This window comes from Gorilla gorilla, chromosome 9 (genome assembly GCF_029281585.2).
Source record: "Gorilla gorilla gorilla isolate KB3781 chromosome 9, NHGRI_mGorGor1-v2.1_pri, whole genome shotgun sequence".
Classification (NCBI taxonomy): domain Eukaryota; kingdom Metazoa; phylum Chordata; class Mammalia; order Primates; family Hominidae; genus Gorilla; species Gorilla gorilla.
Genome location: NC_073233.2, coordinates 15481319 through 15506986, shown reverse-complemented (window position 1 = coordinate 15506986; position 25668 = coordinate 15481319). Strand labels below are relative to the sequence as shown.

General features: G+C 41.7%; 1 protein-coding gene across 5 annotated transcripts in view; it reads left to right on the top strand.

Annotated features, from left to right (window-relative positions):
* Positions 1 to 981: 981 nt before the first annotated feature.
* The window catches only part of SCUBE2 (signal peptide, CUB domain and EGF like domain containing 2), a 106691-nt gene continuing 82004 nt past the window's right edge, over positions 982 to 25668 (top strand). The window contains exons 1-6 of one of the 5 annotated variants that reach the window (XM_063710639.1): positions 982 to 2042; positions 2955 to 3653; positions 4094 to 4220; positions 8273 to 8456; positions 11320 to 11407; positions 12541 to 12627. The gene's annotated coding sequence lies outside the window, so the exon portion shown is untranslated. Of the gene's footprint in view, positions 4221 to 8272; positions 8457 to 11319; positions 11408 to 12540; positions 12628 to 25668 lie in introns of all 5 variants that reach the window. The other 4 variants (XM_063710642.1, XM_063710641.1, XM_063710640.1 and 1 more) reach the window with 4 other exon arrangements.

The window sequence follows — 25668 nt, the reverse complement described above, 5'->3', positions numbered from 1 at the left end:
TTCTTGCCAGGCATCAGGAGATGTGGCCTGAGAACTGCCATTCACCAACCTCCTCCAGCTTTGGATCAGGGTGACCAGATGGAGGGAATCCCCAGGGCTGTGATCAGAGGGCTGTACTCAAGGCCAGGGCAACTAGAACAGCAAGAAACCACTGACTCTACTGGGAAGGACCTGGGTGCCTCTGAGCTATGAGCCCACTGGAGCCACACTATATTCCCTCAGTTACAGCACTTAGGTGGAAAACATGTATCTGGGTGTTTTCGTCTATTTCCAACACAAACTCTGAGCCCTGGTGATAAAGATAAATATGCGATTCCAAGGCTGCTTTGACATAGGACACATTTGGAACTTAACACTTCACCTCATTCAAATCCCTACTTACTAGGTAACTCAGACTTTGTGTTCACTTTTGTTTTTGTTTTTAGACAAAGTTAAGCCACCCACTGTTCAACTGCTGCTCCTCAATCTTCATGGTTGTGTAGCTTTTCTGCAGAGGACTGACTGGAAACAACTAGGTTGGTTTTGTAGCAAATGCAATATTCCTCTCAAGATAGTTGGCTTGGGAGCACACACTTATTCCAATAATTCTGCCGTTGCTCAAAGCCCTTTTGTATCTCTGGTTGGGTCTTCACTTCCAGACTGATTACCTAATACACTCCTTGTGCTGGCAAAACTTTGTCCTACAAAGGAGGATTTAAGTGTTTAGAAATAGATGTCTTAGTCACCTTAGGCTGCTATAACAAAATACCATAAACTACAAACATTTATTTTCACAGTTCTGGAGGCTAGGAAGTCCAAGATCAAGGCACCAGCAAATTTGGTATCTGGTGAGGGTCTGCTTTGCAGAGATAACCAGCAGTGGGGTTGCTGGATCACATGGTAGTTCTATTTTTAGTTTTTTGAGAAATCTTCATACTGTTTTCCATAGTGGTTGTACTAATTTACATTCCCCACCAAGAGTGTGTAAGAGTTCCCTTTTCTCCACATTCTCACTTGCATTTGTATATTTTGTCTTTTTAATAATAACCATTTTAACTGATGTTAAGAGGATACCTCACTGTGGTTTTATTTGCATTTCCCTGATGACTAGTGATGTTGAGTTTTTTTTTTTATTATACTTTAAGTTCTGGGGTACATGTGCAGAACATGCAGGTTTGTTACATGATGTTGAGTATTTTTTTTAACAGACTTGGCCATTTGTTTGTCTTTTCTTGATTTGTTTTTGTTTTTTTCTTTTTTTTGTTTGTCTTTTCTTGAGAATTGTGTTTGTGTCCATTGCCCATTTTTAATGTGTTTATTTTTCCATTGAGTTGAGTTCCTCGCATATTCTGGATATTATCTGGGACTAATATCCAGATAAATAGTTTGCAAATACTTTCTCCTGTTCAGCTGGCTGCCCCTTCACTCTGTTGATTGTTTCCTTTGCTTCGTAGAAGCTTTTTAGTTTAATATAGTCCTGTTTGTCTATTTTCGTTTTAGTTCTCTATGCTTTTGAGGTCTTAGCCATAAAATCTTTGCCTAGAACAATGTTCTGAAGTGTTTTCCCTGTTTTGTTCTAGTAATTTATAGCATCAGGTCTTCTAAGTATTTAATCCATCTTGAACTCAAGATGGATTTTGTATATGGTGAGAAATAGGGGCCCGGTTTCATTCTTTTGCATATAAATATCCAATTTTTCCAGCACCACTTATTAAAGAGGGTATCCTTTCACCAGTGTATGTTCTTGGTGCCTTTGTTGAGAATCAGTTGGCTATAAATATGTAGCTTTATTTCTGGGCTCTCTATTCTGTTCCATTGGTCCATGTCTATGTTTATACTAATACTATGCTGTTTTGGTTACTTATAGCCTTGTAATATATTTTGAAGTCAGGTAGTATGATGCTTCCAACATTATTCTTTTTCTTTTTTTTTTGAGACAGGATCTGGCTTTGCTGCCCACGCTGGAGTGTGGTGGTGTGATCACAGCTCACTGCAACCTCTGCTCTGCCTCCCAGGTTCGAGTGATCCTCCTACTTCAGCCTCCTGAGTAGCTGGGACTACAGGTATGCACCACCATGCCCGGCTAATTGTTGTATTTTTGGTGGAGACGAGGTTTTGCCATGTTGCCTAGGCTGGTCTCGAACTCCTGAGCTCAAGCAATCCGCCCACCTTGGCCTTCCAAAGTGCCAGGGCTACAGGCGTGAGCCACCATGCCTGGCTTGCCAACTTCATTCTTTTTGCTTAGGATCATTTTGGCTATTCTGGCTCTTTTTTGGATCCATATGAATTTTAGGATTTTTTTTTCTATTTCTTTGAAAAATGACATTGATATTTTGATAGGGATTGCATTGAATCTGTAGATTGCTTTGTGCAGTATGGTCATTTTAACAATATTAATTCTTCCAATCCATGAGCATAGGATAGCTTTCCATTTGTTTGTATCCTCTTCTATTTCTTTCATCAGTGTTTTATAGTTTTCCTTATAAAGGTCTTACTTTCACTTGTTTGGTTCTTACATTTCTCTGATGAGTGGGTTATGAAAGAATCTAGGTAGAAATAGTGACCATGTCTAGGGAAAGAAAACTCAGAATTTCTAAGAAGGGACGTCACAGAACTAAGTAGGGTTTCAGGACAGTTATGCTTGCATGTGGTTTCTTAACTGGCCTGCTGCTTCTTTCCAAAGCTTAATCAGCCAGGTAGGTACTGAGCATAAATTCAGTGCTGGCACCTTTGCTGGCTGGGATGTGAACAGAAATAAATAATATCAGGCCCTGCTTCCCCTAGGCAGCCTCCCACACAAGACCAAGTGGATGTCTTGATCAAGGGCAGATTCCATGGGCATAGTGGAAATCATAATGGTGATGGTGATGATGACTAACATGATAGAGTACTAACTCTAAGCCAAGCACCGTTACAAGTACTTTACAAGTATTACTCATTTGATTCTTACAAACATTCTTATCCTCATGTTATAGGTGGGGAAACCAAGGCATGGGGGAGGTGAACTAGCTTGCCACACAGCTGATAAATAGTAGAGCTGGTGAAGAAGGAGGCTGTCAGGGAAGGCTTCTGGGGAAGGCGCTGCACCTGTGCCAGGCCTGGAGCAGGTAATATCAATATGGAAGAAAGGGGAAGGCATCACGCTTAGCTGGGGCATGGTTTGTACTGGCTACATGTCTCTTTGGAGTCCTGTTGCCAACCTGCCCACACTGGGCTCAGCAGCCCCAGGGAACTCTGGGCCTGCCCTGGCCTCCACCTGCCACACTGCCTTAGTGAACATTCCCTCAGCCTGGCACAAAGCAGGAGGTTTTGGGTAGTTGCTGGACCCTTGGGACTTGATGTTTACACCTGCTCACAGGTGGATGCTGCTTCAACAACCACTCCTGATTTCTTTTGATACTTCTCTTGCTGAAAATAGTTGAATTACAAAAACAATGCACAGTCATGATAGAAAATGCGCAATCATTATGCACGGAGTGGGAAGACAACCAGAACCGACTCCTGCTGCTTGTTCAGGTTGGAGGAGATGACTCTCAAAAGGTTTCTTGATGAAATTTCCAACATAAAAGACAAGATCTGATTGCTGGAAGAAGCAGATTTTGTGAGGGAGGGCCTCACACTCTGCACATGAAAACAAAGAACCTGAGGATTTGGTAGTGTCCTCTTGGTGGCAGGTGAGTATCCTGAAGGCACAGAGTGGAGCCTGGAGAGGGCAGAAGTGAGGCCATCCCTCTCCCCTGGTGAGCGTCCAGTGAAAATCTCCCAGAAGCAGGGTCAGCCAGGACACATCAGAACAGAGATGTTCCTGTAGATTTTAAGTTGTCTATAGTACCATGTAGGGCTGTAACCCCTCAGCAGTGCCTCATGTAAGATACTCCTTGGGGGAAGTCAAAGAAAAGGAGCAGTGTTCCATATTTGGGTTAACTAGGGGCAGAGAGAAGGGAACAGCTGCAGAAAGCAGGATGCCAGGGAAATCGAGAGCAGCAGGAAGAGGAAACTGGAGTGAACATGACAGCTAAGCACCAGGAAATTTGCAGCGATGTTGGGGGAGGGCCATGGACTTTGCACAAGACATAGGATGAATATTTCGGCCATTTTTATTTCAATCTTAAAGCATGATCCCGTTAATCTGGAAGATTTGAGGATACTGAGATGGCAGAAATATGGGCTACAAACAAACAAATGGAAGAAAATACCCCCTCTCCACCCATCAAGAAGAAAGAGTAACTCCAAACATTTTGGTGTGTATCCTTCAGACTTTCTTCTATGTACACACACACTTCTACATCTAATTTTTAAAGCAGAATTAATATGCACATCATTTTGTAGTCTGCTTTTTCCATTTAACATGATATTGTGAGCATCCCTTCATTTTTAATAAATGGTTATCTTTGGCATCATTTCTGGGGAGGTGGAGATACCTTAATCGACCCATCTGATCACACAATCAAAGTATCATGTTTTGCTTTTAGCTGTGTTGTTATGAAAGTTGGAATGCTCATAAAGAGTCAGTTCTATAAAATTTGCTACAAAAAATAGCAATCCTGGGCCAGGTGCAGTGGCTCACGCCTATAATCCAAGCACTTTGGGAGGCCGAGGCGGGTGAATCACCTGAGGTCAGGAGTTTGAGACCAGCCTGACCAACATGGAGAAACAGGCCCTTTCAATTTATTTGGAAATTCATGGGCTTTAGTTCTAAGAATTTTTTTCAAGTTATCCCTTGGATGTTTTCCTTCCCTTCTTTTTCTCTGTTTCTCTTTCTGGAACATCTATTACTGAGAAATTATATGTTCTGCATCTCTTTGTTCACTCATTTTTTCCATCTCTGTTTTTTGTTTTTGCTTTGTTTTTGGAAGATTTCCTCAGTTTTATTATCTAGCACTTTCTAGTAAGCGTTTTAGTTTTTTAAAATGAAGCATAAGACGTAAACAACTAAGTACACAAATCCCAAGTGTACTTGTAGGTCGGTGAACTATCATCACAGGCTGGAAATACTTCCCAACCAGGCCAAGGAACAGAACAGCACTGGGACCCTACAACCCTCTCATGCCCCCGAGCTCCACTTCCCCATTTTCCTAAACCCCAAACCATCACTATCCCAACTTCTAACACCATAAAATAATTTTGTTGTTTCCAGTGGTTTTCAAATTTAAGTGTATAACAGAATCACCTGGAAGATTTGTTAAAACATATTTCTGGGACACACTCTTAAAGTTTCTGGTTCAGTAGGTCTAGGGTAGAACCCAAGAATGTTCATTTCTTTCTTTTGTTTTTTTTTTTGAGATGGAGTCTCACACTGTCACCTGGGCTGGTGTTCAGTGGTGTGATCTCGGCTCACTGCAACCTCTGCCTCCCAAGTTCAAGTGATTCTCCTGCCTTAGCCTCCCAAGTAGCTATGATTATAGGCGCCCGCCACCACGGCTGGCTAATTTTTTGTATTTTTAGTAGAGACGGAGTTTCACTGTTGGCCAGGCTGGTCTCAGACTCCTGACCTCATGATCCGCCCGCCTCAGCCTCCCAAAGTGCTGGGATTACAGATGTGAGCCACCACACCCAGCCTAAGAATGTTCATTTCTAACAAGTTACCAGGTGATGCTGATGCTGCTGGCCCGGGACAACACTTTGAGAGCTAATGGCCTATTCTTGAACTTATTACAAATGGAATCATATGGTGTGTATTCTTTTGCTCAACATTAACTTTGTGAAATTCGTCCATTTATTAAAATGTAGCTGACATTCATTAATTTTATTTTTAAAAATTTTTGAGACAGGGTCTCACTCTGTTGCCCAGGCTGGAGTGCAGTGGTATGATCTTGGCTCACCGCAGCCTCTCAAGTGATCCTCCCACCTCAGTTTCCCAAGTAGCTGGGACTACAGGCATGCACCACTGTGCTTGGCTAACTTTTATATTTGTAGAGATGGGGTTTCACCATGTTGTCTAGGCTAGTCTCAAATTCCTGAGCTCAGGCAATCCTCCTGCCTCAGCCTCCCAAATTGCTGGGATTACAGGCATGTGCCACCATGCCCGGCTGAAGTCCATTAATTTTAATTGCTGAATAGTATGAATATACCATGTAATGTGAAGCTTTTTTTTTTTTTTTTTTTTTTGCTGTTGATGGGTATTTGGGTTATTACCAGTCTTTGGTTATTATGAATAATGGTGCTAAGAACATTCTTTGAGAGTTTTTTGTGCAAGTGTACATACATTTCTGCTGGGCATGTATACATAGGAGAAGAATTGCTGGCAGGTAGCATGTGTCAAACTCTTTTCCAGAGTGGTTATATCAATTTTCACTCCCATCAGCATGAGATGAGTGTTCTTCTTGTGCTGCATCCTGGACAACACTTGATATCATCAATCTTCTTATTTTTAGCCATTCTGGTGGGAATCCAGTGGTATCTTGTTGTGGTTTTAATTTGCATTTCCATGATGACTAATGATGTCGAATGTTTTTTCATATGTGTATTGACTACTTGGATATCCTTTCTGATGAAGTGCCCGTTCAAGTTTCTTGCCCGTTTTTCTATTAGTTTTTCAGCTCTTTTCTTCTTGGCTTATAATAGTTTTTTATATATTCTGGATATAACTACTAGTTGGTAATACATATCACGGTATCTTTCACTCTGTGGTTTGCCTATACTCTGTTAATGGTGAATTTTGATGAATAGAAGTTTTAAATTTTGACGTAATCCAATCTTTTCTTCTATGTTTAGTGTTTTTTGAATCCTATTTAAGAAATCTTTCCTTACCATAGAAAAGGTAATAAAGATATTTTCCTATATTATCTTTAGGGGATTAATTGTTCTACCCTTCACATTTTGATCCATGATCCACCTGGATTGATTTTTTTTAAATGTATACGGTGTTTTGTTGTTTTATTTTTAAGTTTTTTTAAAAATATGGATATCCAATGGCTAAAACATGGAAGAAATAGACAGTAGGTAAAGAGAAGAAAAACTTAAAGAAAAAAGGACCCAATTCTGTTTATTGAAAGGATTGCCCTTTCTCCACTACTCTGAAGCACTACCTTTTTCAAAAATTAACGGTCCAGGCTGGACACGGTGGCTCATGCCTGTAATCCCAACATTTTGGGAGGCTGAGGCAGGCAGATGACCTGGGGTCAGGAGTTCAAGACCAGCCTGGCCAACCTGGTGAAACCCCATCTCTACTAAAAATACAAAAACTAGCTGAGTGTGGTGGTATGTGCCTGTAATCCCAGCTACTCAGGAGGCTGAGGCAGGAGAATCGCTTGAACCTGGGAGATGGAGTTTGCAGTGAGCCGAGATCGTGCTACTGCACTCCAGCCTGGGCAACAGAGTAAGACTTCATCTCAAAAACAAAAAACAAAAAAGAAGGTTCTACATATGTGGGTCCCTTTCTGGACCCGCAGAAAGGGGATTGGTCTATTTGTTTACCTATGTGCCAATATCAAAGTTAATTGCTGTAGCTTTATAATAAGTCTTGATACTTAATAGTATTTCCATCTTGTTCTTCTTTTTAAGAATGTCTTGACTATTTTTTATTCTTTGCATTTCCATATATTGTAGAATCAGCTTGTCAATTTCCACGAACAACACTGCTAATATTTTTTATTGAGATTGCATTTAATCTGTAGATCGATGTGAGAAATGTTGGCATCTTCATAATATTGAGTCTTTGAATCCATGAATATGTTATATTCATTAATTTAGATCTTCTTTAATTCTCTAATGTCTTATTGTTTCCTGGGTAGAGGTCTTTCACATATTTTATTATATTTGTCCCAAAGGTACTCACTATTTTTTATGCTATTACAAACAGTACCTTTAAATTTTTACTTTCAGCTGGGTGCAGTGGCACATACCTGTAATTACAGCACTTTGGAGGCCAAGGTGGGAGGATCACTTGAGCCCAGGAGTTCAAGGCCAGCCTAGGCAACATAGCAAGAACCTGTCTCTACAAATTTTTTTTTTTAATTAGCTGAGTATGGTGGCATGCACCTGTAATCCCAGCTGCTCGAGAGGCTGAGGCAAGAGGATCACTTGAGCCCAGGAGTTTGAGACTGCAGTAAGTGGTGATCATGCCACTGCATTCTAGCCTGGGTAAAAAAGCAAGATCCTGTCCCTCAAAAAAAAAATTTTTTTTTAAACTTCCTATTTGTTGCTGTTACTTTATAGAAATACATTTGATGTTTCTCACATCCAGAAACCTCAAGTGTGTCCATCAGGACAAGCTAGGTTATGCTACAGTAAAAAAAACTTTCACTTCTTTAAACAGCATTTGCCTTTCACTTACACTATAAATCCACTACAGATCTGCATGGAAGCCCTGCCCTTTGAAGTCGCTCATGGACCCAGACTGATAGAGGATCTGTCTCAGCACATGCTTCAAGATTCTCATGGGTACAGAAAACAGAGAACATGGTTAACCATGAGCTGGCTCCTAAAGCTTCTTCTCAGAAGATACACACACCACTTAGCCAAAGTAAATCACATAGGTATGTTTAAGTTTAACAAGGCAGGGAGGCACGTAGAATATTTGTGAGCAATAGTACAATTAGCCATATTAATTGTAATGACTTTATCTGGACAAGCATAGCTTGTTTTACTGTACTTTGCCTTGCTGTCCTTCACAGATACTGCATTTTTCTTTTTTTTTTTTACAAATTGAAGTTTTGTGGCAATCTTGCATTGAGCAAGTCTGTTGGTGCCATTTTTCCAACAGCATGTGTTCACTTCATATCTGTGTGTCACATTTTGGTAATTCTTGCAGTATTTCACACCTGTTAATTATTATATCTCTTAGGGTGATCTGTAATCAGTTATCTTGGATGTTACTATTGTCATTGTTTTGGGGTACCACAAACCATGCCTATGTAAGCTCGCAAATTTAATAAATGTTGTGTATATTCTCACTACTCCACTGACTGGCCCGTCTCCCATCTCTCCCCCTCTCCTCAGGCCTCCCTATTCCCTGAAACAAAACAATATTGAAATTATAATCCTGCAGTAGCCTCTGTGTGTTCAAGTGAAAGGAAGAGTTGCAAGTCTCTCACTTTAAATTCAAAGCTAGAAATGATTAAGCTTAGTGAGGAAGGCATGTCAAAAGCTGAGATAGGCTGAAGACTAGGCCTCTTGCCCCAAACAGTTAGCCAGGTTGGGAAAGCAAAGGAAAAGTTCTTGAAGGAAATTAAAAGTGCTACTTTAGTGAACATATGAATGATAAGAAAGTCAAGTAGCCTTATTGCTGATATGGAGAAAGTTTTAGTGGTCTGGATAGAAGATCAAACCAGCCACAACATCCCCTTAAACCAAAGACTAATCCAGAGCAAGGCCCTAACTCTCTTCAGCTCTGCGAAGGCTGAGATTGAGGAAGCTGCAGAAGAAATGTCACAAGCTAGGAGAGGTTGGTTCATGAGGTTTAAGGAAAGAAGCCATCTTCATAGTGTAAAAGGGCAAGGTGAGCAGCAAGTGCTGATGGAGAAGCTACAGCAAGTTATCCAGATCTAGCTAAGATCACTGATGAAGGTGGCTACTCTAAACAGCAGACTTTCAGTGTAGATGAAACAGCCTTCTCTTGGAAGGAGATGCCATCTAGGACTTTCATGGCTAGAGAGGGGAAGTCAGTGCCTGGCTTTGAAGCTTCAAAGGACAGGCTGACTCTCTTGTTAGGCACGAATACAGCTAGTGACTTTAAGTTGAAGCCAGTGCTCATTTACTCAGCCTGTGCTCTATAAATGGAACAACAAAGCTGGGACAACAGCACATCTGTTTACAGCATGATTTACTGAATCTCTTAAGCCCACTGTTGAGACCTACTGCTCAAAAAAAAAAAAAAAAAAAGACTCCTTTCAAAATACTACTGCTGATTGACAATGCACCTAGTCACTCAAGAGCTCTCTGATGGAGATGTACTGGGAGATTCATGTTGTTTTCATGCTTGCTAACACAGCATTCATTCTGCAGCCCATGGATCAAGGAGTAGGTGTGACTTCCATGTCTTATTGAAGAAATACATTTCATAAGGCTATAGCTGCCATACATAGTGATTCCTCTGATGGATCTGGGCAAAATGAAAATATTCTATAAAGGATTCACCATTCTAGATGCTATTAAGAACATTTATGATTAATGGAAGGAGGTCAAAATATCAACATTAATGGGAATTTGGGAGAAGCTGATTCCAGCCCTCATGCATGACTCTGACAGGTTCAAGACTTCAGTGGAGGGAGTAATTACTGATGTGGCAGAAACAGCAAGAGAACTAAGATTAAAAGTGGAGCCTCAAGATGTGACTGAATTGCTGTAATCTTATGATTAAACTTGAAGTTGCTTCTTATGGATAAACAAAGAAAGTGGTTTCTTGAAATGGAATCTACTCCTGGTGAAGATGCTGTGAACACTGTTGAAATGACAACAGAAGATTTAGAAAATTATGTAAACTTAGCTGATTAAGCAGTGGCAGGGTTTGAGAGGATTGGCTCCAATTTTGAAAGAAGTTTTACTGTGGGTAAAAATCCCATCAAACAGCATTGCATGCTATAGAGAAATCTTTTGTGAAAGAAAGAGTCAATTATGTGGCAAACTTCATTGTTGTCTTATTTTCAGAAATTGTCACAGTTACCCTAGCCTTCAGCAACCAACCACCACCCTGAGCAGTCAGCAGCCATCAATATTGAGGCAAGACCCTCCACCAGCAAAAGGATTACAACTCACTGAAGACTCAGATGATTGTTAGCATTTTCAGCAATAAAGTATTTTTAAATTAAAGAATGTACATTTTTAGACATTATGCTATTGCACAATAGACTATAGTGTAGTGTAAACATAACTTTTTTTTTTTTTTTTTGAGACAGGGTCTCATTCTGTTGCCTAGGCTGGCGTACAGTGGCATGATCTAAGCTTACTGCAGCCTTGACCTATTGGGCTCCAGTAATCCTTCCACCTGTCAGCCTCCTAAGTAGCTGGGACCACAGGCTTGTGCCACCATGCCCAGCTAATTTTTGTAATTTTTGTAGAGACGGTTTTGCCATGTTGCCCAAGCTAGCCTTGAACTCCTGAGCTCAAGCAATCCACCTACCTCGGCCTCCCAAAGTGCTGGGATTACAGATGTGAGCCACCATTCCTGCCCAATCATAACTTTTATATGCAATGGGAAACAAAAAAATTTGTGTGACTCACTTTATTGTAATATTTGCTTTATTGTGGTGGTCTGGAATTGAACCCATAATATCTCTGAGGTATGCCTGTACTTTTAAAAAGTTTCTAAATCCACACTGATATTGTTTGTGAATAATTCATTTTTATCCCTTTCCAACCCTTAGACTTAATTTCTTTTTCTTGTCTTATTGACTTACCTAGGATTCCTAGTACAATGTTGAAGTGATGATAGCAGGCATTCTACTGTGTTCCCTGTTGCAGAGAAGCTTTTAAGTTTTCACCATTAAATGTGAGTTTGCTCTAGGTTTGGGGTAGATATTCTTTATCAGATTAAGAGAATTCCCTTCTACTCTTAGATTGCTAAGCATTATTATCATAAATGGATGTTGACTTTTTTTTTTTCTGAGAAGGAGTCTCGCTCTGTCACCCAGGCTGGCATAATCTCAGCTCACTGCAAGCTCCGCTTCCCGGGTTCATGCCATTCTCCTGCCTCAGCCTCCCGAGTAGCTGGGACTACAGGTGGCTGCCACCACACCCAGCTAATTTGTTGTATTTTTAGTAGAGACGGGGTTTCACCATGTTGGTCAGGCTGGTCTCGATCTCCTGACCTCGTGATCCGCCCGCCTCGGCCTCCCAGAGTGCTGGGATTATAGGCCTGAGCCGCCGCACCCTGCCGGATGTTGACTTTTATCAGAAGATTTTTGTGCCCCTATCGAGATAATTATGTACTTTTTTTTTCTTTTAATAAACCAGTGTGATTAATTACTTGGGTTGTTTCCTTGGGTTTAATTTGCTGTTCTTTTTCTTATTAGTTTTAGCTTAAGCTGTGTCCAAGACACACTTACACAATCTGTATAATTTCAATTCTTTGAATTCTTCAATTATTTTATTTTCCCCTTCTGTTAGCTTGGTAATTCTATTCCTTTACTCTTCCTTTAGTAGTGACCCATGAAATTATAATATGCACTGGCTTATCAATGTCTAATCTAAATTATTACTCTTTCTCTTTCCAGACAATGTAAGGACCTTTAGAATAACTTCATTTCTTGTCTGGACTTATATGTTACTGTTGTTATATATTTTAATTCTCTCTCTCTCTCTATATATATATATACATATATATATTATGTACAACAATAAATATATGTAATAAAAATATATTGAATATTAAATGTATATATTTAAACCCATTAGATGTTATTACATTATTATTATTTTAAAAATACAATAGTTATCTAGCCTTCCCCCTTTTTTGATGTTCTTCATTAATGCCTGTGTCTAGAATGCCTATATTCTTCTGCTTGAAGAACACCCTTCAGTATTTTCCATTGACAGGGGTTTGCTGGAGTTAAATCATCTCATCCTTTAGAAGGACATGTTAGCTGGGTATGAAATTCTGGATTAGCACCTATTTTCTTTCAGAACTTTGAAGATATTCCATTGTCTCTGGCTTCTACAGTTTCCACTGAGAAGTTACCTGGAAGCCTCATTGTTGTTGTTCCAGTCAAGGTAATCTCTTGATTCTTTACTGTTTTTGATATTGTTTCTTTGTCATTTTTTAAAAATAATTTACTATTATTTGCCTGAATGTGGTATTTATTCAGCGTGGGTTTCACAATGTGTCCTGAATCTGGGGCTTTGTCTTTTGTCAGTTTTAGAAATTCTTCATCCACTATCTCTTTAGATACTGCTTTTTCAAATTTTCTCTCTTGTCCTTCCAGGGTTCTGTTTACACATACGTTAGACCTTAGCACTGTATTCTGTATGTCTTTTATGTTCATATCTGTATTTTCAATCCCTTTGCCTCTCCATGAATCTGGTTATTCATTGTGGATATTTTCTTCCAATCTGTTTTCCAATTCACTTTAGCTGCTGCTAAACCCATTAATCAATTTCTTTCTACATAACTCTAATATAGAGTTCAGGTAAGGTTTGAGCAGGGCCCAGTTCTATTTCTCTGAGATTCCCGGCTCTTCCCTCTTCTGTGTATGAGCTTTTTCCTCAGGTTGGCTTCACCCATGGTAGCAAGACAGAAGCAAGGACTACTTGTTTTCTTGATTACATCAACAGACATGAGAGTGCTTTTGTGTCAGCAATTCAAGCAAAATTCTTGAATTCTTGCTTCTCATCATGATTCTTCTGGCTTTGTTAACATGTCTGCCTTTAGACCAATGTCTGTGACCAGAAAGATGGAATGTGCTAATTTAATTAGGTTCCACCCCTGGAGCTGGAATTGGGGTCAGTTTTCCGAAGGCATGTGTTGCTTAGAGGAGAAGTAGATATCCGAATGAAATTAATAGATTAAAAGCTGGGCATTGTTAGAGAGAAGGAGTGATGTATACTTACAAGGCAGCCAAATGCCTACTACATCTTCCAGTGAGCGTAATGAGCATAAACTCATGACTACTCTTGGAGCCTATGCAGACAAATAGGTGTTGGCTGAGGTTGCCCCAGTTTCCAAGAGAATGACTTTCTGTGATAAATTTGTTTCTTGTATGCCTTTCTGCACTGAGAGCCTGACAAGCTAAAAAATGGCATTTCTAAGCTCCCTCGCAGCTAGGGTTCTGGACATGACTTTCTACTAGTGAAATGTACTCACGTGAGATTTGAAAAGTTTAGATGAGGCAGAGGCTGTTTCCCAGTTGGTTTTAGCTTTGTTTGTTTTTTATTAAAAAAGATTGTGGTGATGAATCTATTAACCAGATTATAGGTACAGAGAAGCAGTGGCTATGATGCCAACTTCCTTGTCTTGATTCTTGAGAATTCAAGCAATGTGTTCAAGGTTACATGGATAACAAGCGACAGAGTTCAAGCTCAGGTGTCTGAACTACTTAGTGAGTTCTTGAAGTTTGTCCCATGTTTGCTGAGAAGTAGTGGCCTCCCAGCTGGGTCAGTTCTGTTGTCTCCTAAAAATCCTTCCTGAAGGTCAGTCTAGAGCTCACCCCTCCAACTCTTCTAATCATTTTGTAAGCTCTTAGTTCTGTCTATTGTAGATTTTTCTGCTTACAATATCTACAGCCATTTCCATTTCCTGCACTGAAACCTTTTCACTAGCATAATAAGGAAAACACCCTTCTGGGATCTGGACAGAGCTAGTTTATTTCCAAAAATTCCAGGTGTCCTAATTACAATCATGGGATGGGTATGGATTAATAACCAGGTTTCTTCCAACAAGCAGGGACAAGTACCTGTTCTTTTACACAGCCACAGAATTGCCTGAATGGAGAAACTCAGGAACTGTGGTCCAGGTTGGGCTTGACTTCCATGGGTCTTGCCTCCACTGGGTGGGTGGGGGGTGGGAATCCTTTTTACTGTGTGCCTACTCTGTGCCACAGCCTGCACTCAGTGCTTCACAAACATCATCCATCCACAGCTCACTTCAGCCCTGGAAAGCAGGTATGATTATCCTCAGTTTCCATGTGGGAAAACGGAGACTCAGAGAGGTTAAAGCAACCTGCCCAAGATTCTGTAGATAATAAATGACAGAATCAGAGTTAACATCAGGCCTGTCTGCATGCTCAGCCTGTACTTGTTTACATTTTAAAATTCCTTTTCTTTTCTTTCTTTTTTTTCCTGTCTTGCTCTGTCACCCAGTCTGGAGTGCAGTGGTATGATCATAGCTTACTGTTTCTTGAACTCCTGGGCTCAAGCAATCCTCCTGCCTTAGCCTCACGAGTAGCTAGGACTACAGGCGCACACCACTGTGCCTAGCTTCATTTATTTATTTATTTAGTTAGTTAGTTGCTTAGTTGAGACAGGGTCTCATTATGTTGCCCAGGCTAGTCTCAAACTCCTGGGCTAAAGCAATCCTCCCGCCTTGGCTTCCCAAATCTTTGAGATTATAGGCATGAGCCACCACGCCTGGCCTCTTTTATTAATTATAAAGGTAATGCATGTTCATTGTAGAAACTTTGGCTTCACCCCTTTGGAGTCTTGGTAGCAAGATAAAAACAGGGGCTATTTTTTCTACAAATATATTTATATAAAGTCCCTGCTGCTTTTGTCACATATGATGCCTAGTTTTTGATACAAGATATATGAACTCTGTATTAGTCCATTCTCATGCTGCTATGAAAAAAATACCCGAGACTGGGTAACTTATAAAGAAAAGAGGTTTAATTGACTCACAGTTCCACATGGCTAGGGAGACCTCAGGAAACTTACAATCATGGTGAAAGGTAGCTCTTCACAGGGCGGCAGGAGAGAGAATGAGTACCAGCAGGGAAAATGCCAGACGCTTATAAAACCATCAGATTTTGTGAGAACTCACTCACTATCACGAGACCAACATGGGGGAAACTGCCCCCATGATTCAATTACCTCCCACTGGGTCCCTCCCATGAAGGGATTATGGGGATTACAATTCAAGATGAGACTGAGGGGGGACACAGCCAAACCATAGCAAACTCTATTTTCTTTCTTTTTCTTTTTCTCTTCCTTTTCTTTTCCCTTGATCACTGGTATGAACAATATTTCAGAAATAGCTAATTAACAAGCTGACTTTGTGTTGACCTATTAATAAGTGAAAGGGTAGACAATTACCTGCAATAACTGAATTGTAGATAATTATAAGGACTCACAGGTCACATCTTAACTCATTATCTCATTAATAGGCTCTGTGAGCTAATTTAAAAGGATTACGGCATTCCTAATATCAGTAATCTTTTTTTTTTGAGACGGAGTCTTGATCTGTCACCTAGGCTGGAGTGCAGTGGTGCAATCTGGGCTCACTGCAACCTTTGCCTCCCGGGTTCAAGCCATTCTCCTGCCTCAGCCTCGCAAGTAGCTGGGACTACAGGCACCCGCCACCATGCCTGGCTAATTTTTGTATTTTTAGTAGAGACAGGATTTCACCATGTTGGTCAGGCTGGTCTCGAACTCCTGACCTCATGATCCACCCGCCTCAGTCTCCCAAAGTGCTGGGATTACAGGCCTGAGACACCACGCCCAGCCAATATCAGCAATCTTATATGATGATTTTAATCATATATAGAATCACACTGGCCAAAGTGTGTGTGTGTGTGTGTGTGTGTGTGTGTGTGTGAGTTTTGATTGCCTATTCTTTTCTCACAGCCTGTAGGCAATAGTTACCAATGTTGCCACAAAATTTAAAAGATGTTATCTGTTGCCTATTTAGCCCAAATTGGTCAGGAGTATAATTCACCATAATCATGTCAACAATTCTAAGGCAGCAGTTGAAAGTCAGTGCTGTACTCTGTGGCTGAAAATGAACTATGAGCAAATCTCACATTGAAAAATCCCACCTGATGAGCAACGAGATTCTCAAAAGTGACTGTGATCTGGACTTCATTCAATTTTAAGTACTTTGGTAGTTATGACAATAAAAATCACCTCTACTCCAGTTCTCCTCCTCCTCCTCCTGCTTCTCCTCCTCTCATGATAATATAGTCACAATGTCAACAACTCAAAGTATAAAGAGAAAGTCCCCCTCCCATCCTTGACTCCCATCTATCCATTCCCATCCATGCCTTTGGTAACAATCTTCTTTTTCTTTTTTTTTTTTTAATTTTTTATTGATCATTCTTGGGTGTTTCTCGCAGAGGGGGATTTGGCAGGGTTACAGGACAATAGTGGAGGGAAGGTCAGCAGATAAACAAGTGAACAAAGTTCTCTGGTTTTCCTAGGCAGAGTACCCTGCGGCCTTCCGCAGTGTTTGTGTCCCTGGGTACTTGAGATTAGGGAGTGGTGATGGCTCTTAACGAGCATGCTGCCTTCAAGCATCTGTTTAACAAAACACATCTTGCACCGCCCTTAATCCATTCAACCCTGAGTGGATACAGCACAGTGTTTCAGAGAGCACAGGGTTGGGGGTAAGGTAACAGATCAACAGGATCCCAAGGCAGAAGAATTTTTTCTTAGTACAGAACAAAATGAAAAGTCTCCCATGTCTACCTCTTTCTACACAGACACGGCAACCATCCGATTTCTCAATCTTTTCCCCACCTTTCCCCCCTTTCTATTCCACAAAACCGCCATTGTCATCATGGCCCGTTCTCAATGAGCTGTTGGGTACACCTCCCAGATGGGGTGGTGGCCGGGCAGAGGGGCTCCTCACTTCCCAGTAGGGGCGGCGAGGCAGAGGCGCCCCTCACCTCCCGGATGGGGCGGCTGGCCAGGCGGGGGGCTGACCCCCCCACCTCCCGGACGGGGTGGCTGGCCGGGCGGGGGGCTGACACCCCCACCTCCCTCCCCGACGGGGCGGCTGGCCGGGCAGAGGGGCTCCTCACTTCCCAGTAGGGGCGGCCGGGCAGAGGCGACCCTCACCTCCCAGACGGGGCGGCTGGCCAGGCGGGGGGCTAACCCCCCCACCTCCCTCCCGGACGGGGCGGCTGGCCGGGCGGGGGTGCTCCTCACTTCCCAGTAGGGGCAGCCGGGCAGAGGCGCCCCTCACCTCCCGGACGGGGCGGCTGGCCAGGCGGGGGGCTAACCCCCCCACCTCCCTCCCGGACGGGGCGGCTGGCCGGGCGGGGGGCTGACCCCCCCACCTCCCTCCCGGACGGGGCGGCTGGCCGGGCGGGGGGCTGACCCCCCCACCTCCCTCCCGGACGAGGTGGCTGCCGGGCAGAGACGCTCCTCACTTCCCAGACGGGGTGGCTGCCGGGCGGAGGGGCTCCTCACTTCTCAGACGGGGCAGTTGCCGGGCAGAGGGTCTCCTCACTTCTCAGACGGGGCGGCCGGGCAGAGACGCTCCTCACATCCCGGACGGGGCGGCAGGGCAGAGGTGCTCCCCACATCTCAGATGATGGGCGGCCAGGCAGAGACGCTCCTCACTTCCCAGATGTGATGGCGGCCGGGAAGAGGCGCTCCTCGCTTCCTAGATGGGATGGCGGCCGGGCAGAGACGCTCCTCACTTTCCAGACTGGGCAGCCAGGCAGAGGGGCTCCTCACATCCCAGACGATGGGCGGCCAGGCGGAGACGCTCCTCGCTTCCCAGACGGGGGGCGGCCGGGTAGAGGCTGCAATCTCGGCTCTTTGGGAGGCCAAGGCAGGCGGCTGGGAGGTGGTTGTAGCGAGCCGAGATCACGCCACTGCACTCCAGCCTGGGTGCCATTGAGCACTGAATTAACGAGACTCCGTCTGCAATCCCGGCACCTCGGGAGGCCGAGGCTGGCAGATCACTCGCGGTTAGGAGCTGGAGACCAGCCCGGCCAACACAGCGAAACCCCGTCTCCACCAAAAAAATACGAAAACCAGTCAGGCGTGGCGGCGCGCGCCTGCAATCGCAGGCACTCTGCAGGCTGAGGCAGGAGAATCAGGCAGGGAGGTTGCAGTGAGCTGAGATGGCAGCAGTAGCGTCCAGCTTCCGCTCGGCATCAGAGGGAGACCGTGGAAAGAGAGGGAGAGGGAGACCGTGGGGAGAGGGAGAGGGAGAGGGAGAATCTTCTTTTTCTTATGTATCTTTCTAGAGATTCTTTATGTATATACAAGCAAAAACAAGTACATATTCTTGTTTTTCTTCCTTCTTTACACAAAAAGTAGCAAAATATATGCACTGTTCTGTACTTTTTTCCCATTTAAAACTGTATCTTGGAGATCTTTCCATATTAGAACATATAGAGCACCTTCATTCATTTTTATAGCTACTTAATGTTCTATTTTATGAATGTCATGTAATTTATATTTCTAGTTCCCTAGTCAACTTGATGGCCATTTGAATTGTTTCTAATATTTTGCTACTACAAACAATGCTGTGGTGAATAGCATTGTACATACGTCATTTTGCACATAAGAGTCTATCAGTAGAATAAATTGCCAAAAGTAAAATTGCTGGATGAAAAGATAAATACTTTTTTTTTTTTTTTTTTTTGAGACGGAGTCTCACTCTGTTGCCCAGGCTGGAGTGCAGTGGCACAGTCTTGGCTCACTACAACCTCCATCTCCCAGGTTCAAGCAATTCTTCTGTCTCAGCCTCCTGAGTAGCTGGACTACAGGTGCCTGCCACCACACCCGGCTAATTTTTGTATTTTTAGTAGAGACAGGGTTTCACCATATTGGTTAGGCTGGTCTCGAACTCCTGACCTCATGTGATCCACCCGTCTCAGCCTCCCAAAGTGCTGGGATTACAGGCGTGAGCCACCATGCCTGGCCGAAAAGATACTTTTAAAATTTAAATAGATAATTTGAGATTTATCTTTATAGAACTTATGTCAATATACACTCTCACCACCAATGTTTGAAATGCCTGTTTTCCCAGTCTCACTGTGAGAGTGTTATCAAACTTTGGATTTTTGTCAATGTACTCAGTAAGTAAACATTTCTATCTTAGTGTTTTATTTTGTATTTTATTCATTATGCATGAGGCTAAGAATGTTTTCATGTGTTTAAAATTTATTTATATTTCTTGTCTATCCATGTTCTTTGCCTATTTTCTGTTGGGTTACTTAGAAGTCTTATTGACCGCTAGTGACTCCTGTTATATATTAGGGAGATTACTTCTTTGTGATTTGATATGAAAACTTTTCCCTGGTTTAATATTTATTCTTCAACTTTACTTTCAGTGTTTTTTAAACATGCAGAGTAGTTTTTCGTTTTGGTACAGTTGAACTTCTTGATCTTATATGGCTTCTGGATTTTGGGTGACAGAAGGCTTTCCTTACTACAAGATGAAAGGTATTTTTCCATTTTCCTTTTAGCATTTGTGAGGTTTTTTTAAAAAAGTTAAATTTTTTACGCATTTGAAGTTAACCTAGAGAGCCATGAAGAGTGGATTCAACTTTATTTTTGTCTAAGTGGCTGCTTATTTGTCCCAGTACTGCTTATTTAGTGGTCCGTAATTTCTCCAGTGACTTGAGATGTCAGCTTTATGATACTGTATCCATATATGATTTTGAGACTATTTCTGAATGTGATATTCTACTCCATTAGCCTCTATCTGTCTCCAACTTACAGGCCAGCACTACATTGTTGTGATGACTGAGGCTTCATAACATCCTTTTACATCTAGGAGTACTGACCCACCTCCCTCTTGCTCCTTGCTCTTCTTTACATTTTTTATTGCTACTTTTGCTTCTTTCTTTTTCTACATGAACTTTTAGACTCAAATTTTTTAGCCAAAAAAGCCTATTCATATGTTTGTTGGATTACATTAAAATTTTTAAATTAAGCAATGGAGAATTTACAGCTTTATGATATTGAGGATTTCTATCCAAGAGCGTGTCATATTTCCATTTGTTTAAATTTTTTGAGGGGGATTATGTTTAGTAGCATGTTATACATTTTCCTTACATGGGCCTTGACTATTTCTTGCTAAGTTTGTTGCCAGGTATTGAATTTTTTTTGTTTCTAATAGAAATAAGGTCTTTTCTTGCACCATGTTACTTATATTGATAAAACTTGATGTTTGTAAATTAATTTTGTTCCTGACTAATTTTGTTGTATTTTCTTTTTGCTGTAGTAGATTTTTAGCATATTTCCTGGTGTTTTCAAGATGTACAATTATATTTCCTGCAATAGTTCCTCTCTTCTAATTTTTATACCACTAGTTTATTTTAATCTAGTTGATTCACCTAACACACCCAGTAAAGTATTAAATAGTGTTGACATGACCATCTTTGTTTTGTTGTTTCAGAATTTAATGGAGACGCTTCTAGTGTTTCCCCATTAAGTCTGATGTTGGTATTGGGTCGAGATAATTTTTTTTTCATGTTAAGAAGGTATCTTTCTCTACCTTATTGAATGTTTTGATCAAGAATATTGTTTCAAATGCCTTTAGTGTCTATGGAGGTGATCATATGATTTCCCTCTCAAATCTATAATATTCAAATTTATTGTGATTAATTATGTAAGTAGATTTCATAATATTAAACCATACTTGCACCCTGAAATATATCCCACTTGGTTATGATGTTGAAATCTGATTGATAATTCTTATTGAGGGTTCTTAACTTATGGTCATAAGTGATATTGATCTATAGCTTGCTTTTTTGTGTACAGTATTAAGTTTTGGTATCAATGGTATACTTGCTTCATATAAAGAATTTGAAAGTTTTTTCAATGCTTTGGAACAATTAAAAAACATTGGAATATTTACATTTTAAAAGTTTGTTCAAATTTTCCTTGTGAAATTGCCTGGGCCTGCTGCTTTTTTCAGGGGTAGGGTAACTCTTTGACAGTCTTCTCTATCTCTTCCATATAAATTGGCCTCCATCATTTCTTTGTCTTGAGGTCAGTTTTGTGTACATGGCTCTTCTGCTATTTCGGAATCTTGGATTTTTCTTCTTGTAGTTGCCTTTATAATTATAACCTTCTATGATGTCCTTTACTCTCCATTTCTTTTTCTTTTCTTTTTTTTTTTTTTTTTGAGATGGAGTCTTGCTCTGTCGCCCAGGCTGGAGTGCAGTGGCACAATCTTGGCTCACTGCAACCTCTGCCTCCTGGGTTCAGGTGATTCTTCTGCCTCAGCCTCCTGAGTAGCTGGGGCTACAGGTGTGTGCCACCACGTCTGGCTAATTTTTTTTTGTATTTTTAGTAGAGACAGGGTTTCACCGTGTTAGCCAGGATGATCTTGATCTTCTGACCTCATGATCTGCCTGCCTCTGCCTCCCACAGTGCTGGAATTATAGGCGTGAGCCACCGTGCCCGGCCTACTGGCCGTTTCTTTAGGTAGTGTCTATGACTTCCTGGTTACGAGAATAATAAAACGAGCTCAGATCCTAATACTTTATTCTTGAGAACCTGTATCTACTCTTTCAACAAACCTTTTCTGAGTGTCTGCTGTGTTCCAGACCTAGCTGAGCCTGGAAAATGCAGAGGTGAATCATAGAGACCACATGCCCTTATGGGGCTCGAAGTCCATAACCTGGGAAGGCAGCCATGGACTTTGACGGCTATGACTGTATGTTGGATGCTATGATTAGGATTTGTGCAGCAGACTGTGGGGACACAGAAGAGAAGTGCCCACCCCAGGCCAGGAGAGTTTGTTAGGAAAGACTTTGGGAAGGTCTCAGCAAGTCTCAAAGGATGAGCTGTGGCCAGGAAGAATGTTCGAGGTAGAGGGGCTGGACAAAGGCTTGGAGTTGTGGAGCAGTTTGGGAGGGCTGGAAATGGGGTGCACTTGTGTGAGAGATGGGGCCTCACAAGGCTTGGATGAAAGACAAGAGGCAGATTATAAGGGCTCTTGATGGCCAGGCGCAGTGGCTCATGTCTGTAATCCTGATACTTTGGGAGGCCAAGGCGGGCAGATCACTTGAGGTCGGGAGTTCGAGACCAGCCTGGCCAACATGGTGAAACCCCGTCTCCACTAAAAATATAAAAATTAGCCAGGCGTGGTGTAGTCCCAGCTACTCAGAAGGCTGAGGCAGGAGAATTGCTTGAACCTGGGAGGCAGAGGCTGCAGTGAGCCAAGATAGCGCCATTGCGCTCCAGCCTGGGCAACAAAGGGGAAACTCCGTCTCAAAAAAAAAAAAAAAAAAAAAAGGAGGGGGGAGGGTTCTCGAATGCCATATCCATGAGTGTGGCTGGCTTTCAGAGTGTGCAACCTGTACAACCAGACAGATAGGGCCCTGTTCTCAGAAGGGCCCCATGTTTGGTGTTAGGCCTTGCTGTTACCATCTTGAAATTTCTAAATTTCATCTTTCAACTTGTGTTTTGTAACTAAAGTCTGGTGGGACAATGGTACATGCACATGAGTAGTGGAGACACACCAGGTGACAGCACTAGCACACATAGGGACAGGCCTGGCTGCTGGCTGCATGTGTGTATGTTTCAGGAGAAGTCCACGGCACTGTAGGGCTCCAAGCCAGCTGAGCTGGGCCTAGGGCCCATCACATCAGCTAAGACCGTGGCAGTAGCCACAGTGGCCACAGAAGAAAGCGGGTCTCTGCATGGGGACAGTGCATGGGAAGCTGCTTGCCTGTTCACTCCCAGACTGTGTTCCTTTGATAGCTACACAAATATTAACTCTCTGGCCTGAGCACTGGGACAGGAATTGCTAGTACTCACGCAGTAAACTTAGTCAGTAAATTATTACAAAATAAAAGCAAACACAAGGATATTGCAATAAAGCATAGCAGCATGTATCAGAATTTTCTGAAGAGTTTAGAATCTCTGGTTTTTATTTATTTTTTTTAGAGACAAGGTCTCCCTCTGTCACCAAGGCTGGAGTGCAGTGGCTCAAGCTATCCTCCCGCCTTGGTCTCCCAAGTAGCTGAGACTGCAGGCATGCACTACCGTACCCAGCTAATGTTTTTATTCTGTAGAGACAGAGGTCTTGCTATGTTACCCAAGTTAGTCTCAAACTCTTGGGCTCAAGTGATTCTCTTGCCTTGGCTTCCCAAAGTGTTGGGATTACAGGCACGAGCTACCATGCCCAGCCTCTGATTTTTAAAACTGCTGCAACATAACAAAGCAAATATCTGCAGGCTTAGAGACAGAAACCGAATATAAAAATCATTGCATTAGATTGAAAAGAGCCCTATTTTCGTAGGAAGTTTCAGATTAAGCAATTATTAACAAGGAAGACAATTTTAAAATAAACTTTTCCTTGTAATTGAAGATACAGAAATATTATACATAAACAGGACTTCTGAATTACATACAAATCATGAAACCACTTTCAGCTTCTTATTTAACCTCCACATGTTACAAGAAATGTCAAAGAAAACATTAAAATGACATTGTATAAGTGTACATTAAAATTAAATTCAGATTTACACAAAAATGACTTGTATGAAAAGTTAAATCTTTTTAGAAAAATAATTCCACAAGAATTATCAGTTCTAGATGTACTAAAACAGATCCAGTAACAGGTAAATGCAATAAGAGATCTGCTAGAAATTACATCCCTAGCAAGATCCTTCTGAAAATTAAAAATTATAAAAAATTGTCACCTTTAATTTGCCAAGAACAATTGATATACCTTCAATTATACTGACTAAAAATGAAGATCCTAAAAGTATACATTTTGACGACCTCTTTGATTTTTGCAGAAAATGATTTGTGGAAATGATTTTGTGGAAAAATGAGCCAGAAAAATCTTATGATGAATCAAGATACCACATGAATGGAGCAATTTTTTTTTTTTTTTGAGACAAGCTCTTGCTCTGTCCCCCAGGCTGGAATGCAGTGGTGCAATCATAGCTCACTGTTACCTCGATTTCCCTGGCTCAAGCGATCCTCCTGCCTCAGCCTTCCAAGTAGCTAGGACTACAGGTGGGTACCACCACACCCAGTTAATTTTTTTGTCTTTTGGAGATACAAGGTCTCACTGTATTGCCCAGGCTGGTCTCAAACTCCAGGGCTCAACTATCCTCCTGCCTTGGCCTCCCAAAGTGCTGGGATTACAGGTGTGAGCCAGTCCTCTTGGCCTAATGGAGCATTCTTATTTGTTGTATTGCATAACATTATGATACCAAAATACTGCCTTTTTGCAGTTCGTAAATTTATGTTTTTACTCGTGTTACCCCTATTATGTTTTACAAGTAATGTTTTTAAAAGAAAAAACTATTTTTAGTGCTCTTAATAGCATCTTCCCTCTGCATTTTGGTTAAGGCACCTTGCATTTTAATTTTGCACGGGGCCCTGCAAATTATGCAGCTGCTCCTGCCCCTTAGGTTGGTCTACGGTACAGGTAATGTAGGTGAAGGGGCTTTAAGGAGTTTTAAACCGACACTGTCATATTCATATTTTGGAAGAGGTGTGGAAGATGAACACCCATTATGTCTCACCTGTTTTGCTGGACTGTAAGCTCTGAGAGGGCAGAGTTTGCCTCTAATCTTTGTGTCTCCCATAGGGCCTAGCACAATGCCTGGCACACGATGGGCTGTAGAGCGCATTGGTTAGGCAGGGGGATCAGAAGCCAGGCTTCTTGGCATTGAGTCCTGGTCTGCCACTTACTAACAAATTACCTAACCTCTCTTCCCTTCACTGTCCATATCTGTAAAATACAGAGTGTGATGGTTCTATTTTGCAGAGTTTTTAGGAAGACTAGATAAATACATGTGAAGTATTTAGAATAGTATCTGATATTTAGTATTCATTCAAATGTTAACTATTATCATTTTAAGTAAATATTTATTGGAAGGATTTTTAAACTTCTGTAAGCAAAAAAGAATGTGGGTGCAGTTTTAGAAACATTGAAGAAATAGAGGGTCCTGGCATGCGTGCCAAGATTGCATCAACTTTTGTGACTAAAATAATAATTTATTATTTCAGCCCCTGAGAGGATTCAACCCTACAAAATTACCTTTCTCCCACCTTATGGAAAGGATTGCCTAATGGAGGCGTATATAGAACTAAATAGGAATACTTTTTTGGCTAAAACAATAGGAAACTCAATTCAAAAAACTCACAATGAAATACCACTTCATGCCTGTTAGGATGGCTATTATTGGAAAATTGGGAAATTACAAGTGTTGGTAAGGATGTGGAGAAATTGGAATCCTTATGCCCTGCTGGTGGGAATATGAAATGGTGTAGTTGGTAAGGTAAACGTTACGGTAGTTCTCCCCAAAATTAAAAAGAATTACCATCTGATCCAGCAATTCAGTATATACTGAAAAAAAAAACTGAAAGCAGGGACATGGACAGATA